Source organism: Humulus lupulus, chromosome 7 (genome assembly GCF_963169125.1).
Source record: "Humulus lupulus chromosome 7, drHumLupu1.1, whole genome shotgun sequence".
Classification (NCBI taxonomy): domain Eukaryota; kingdom Viridiplantae; phylum Streptophyta; class Magnoliopsida; order Rosales; family Cannabaceae; genus Humulus; species Humulus lupulus.
The window spans coordinates 76,878,256-76,879,955 of NC_084799.1; the positions used below are offsets into that span (position 1 = coordinate 76,878,256).

The 1,700-nt window shown below is 33.9% G+C and overlaps 1 long non-coding RNA gene across 1 annotated transcript; it reads right to left on the bottom strand.

Moving 5' to 3' along the window:
* Positions 1–970: 970 nt before the first annotated feature.
* Positions 971–1,700, bottom strand: LOC133788328 (uncharacterized). The gene is made up of 3 exons (XR_009873187.1): positions 1,549–1,700; positions 1,376–1,461; positions 971–1,266 (listed from the first exon to the last, which is right to left on the bottom strand). It is a non-coding gene; the product is annotated as an uncharacterized LOC133788328 (long non-coding RNA).

A 1,700-nucleotide genomic window follows, 5' to 3' on the forward strand; every position in this document is an offset into this window, starting at 1 on the left:
TGGCAAGCTTGACTCGATGAGGAGGATGCCATGGATGATGCAGAGGAGGCGGCTGAGAAGTCTGGTGCTGCTGACGGGGATGTGCCTGCTTCATAGAAGCGAGGTCATGGGCTACGTCCCATAAATTTTTTGTAACACCTTTTATATTTATGCCCTTGGGGCAAAGACAGTATATAGCTCGTTTTAGGGCTATTTTATGTTTATTCAAACAGTAATTTCAATCTTTATGCACACAATTTTCTAGCTCAAAAACTTTTATGCATTTGATTTTACATTCAGCTTTTACTTTAATATTTTTTCTTTACATTTCCGGGTTGAAATATTTCAAGCATTTCATACTAAAGATTTGCTTTTATGTTCATTTATTCGTACAAACACACTTGTTGGATTTAAGATCGAGTTTCAATGCATTCATGCACAATTTACTTGATATATCCATGTCCGATCTCGTTATTGTCAAGGTCAGAATTTACTTTTACCATGCACTCGAAAGTACTTATATGGCATGTAATCTTACTAGTTTAGTTATATTTTTCTCTTCTACTCACTTTTTCTCATCCTTGAGTAGCTCCTCAAGGTTGTGAGGTCGAAACTAATTTTACAAAATTTTCCAGCCTCGGATAGGGGTGAGCAACAGTCGGTTTGGGCGGTTTTTTCACAAAAAAAATCCAGAATTTGGTTTTCGGTCCGGATTGGTGCAATCCAAAAACTGACCGAACCAAACCAGTTTAAAAAAACCGACCGTTTTGGACCGCGGTTTGGTCGGTTAAACCGACCAAACCGAATTGATTTTTGTTTTGTTTTTTTTGAAATTTTTAGTTAAAAAATTAAAAATTTTGGATTGTTGGAATCCATTTTTGTGCGTTTTTAAAACATAAATATATAGAACATAATTACATTTACAAATTTTAAAGTTTGAAACATAATTAAAAGTCCATAAGAGCATAACATAATCTCAAATCACAACACATCATCAAAAGTCTAATACTCCAATATCTATTAGTTCAATCCAAGACACAACCCAATTAAAATTTAAAACCAAAAGACTACAACCACAAATCTCAACACATGATTAAAGTTTAAACTTAAAGTCCAAAGTCCATAGTCCATAGTCCATTACAACACAAATTAAATCTAAGTCTAATCGACTACAACAACACAAATCAAGTTCAAATTTCAAAAGAATAGATAGAAAACAAAGTCCAATCCAAAATCCAGCATTCATTCATTTCATGGCCTGCATCAAGCAACCATGACCACCTGCTCCTAAGACAAAAGAAAGAATAAAATTATAATGTATATATAATACATGCTACATGGTACTTTTGAGAGAAATAAAGCTACTAAACTATAATCTTAGAATTCAACTAGTTACCTTGAGATTTCAATTGTTCTTATCGGTCCCACTCCCAGACCCACTGCCAAGATTCTCAGGTACATAGGTAATACACGAGCCATCACCTGACAAATATTCAATTAATACAAATAAGCTATAATATATATATATATAATATTTCAATTAGAATAAGCTATTAAGTAAATAAATACCTGGAAAAACTTGTTCACATGCCTCTAAACCATCAATCTCATCCATGTATTGTCGAAGCACAACAGGCTCTTCAGACTCACAAGTATACCAATTTTTAGAACAAATCAAAGCCTCCGCCATCCTCGGGGATAAGGAACTCCTAAATGAATCT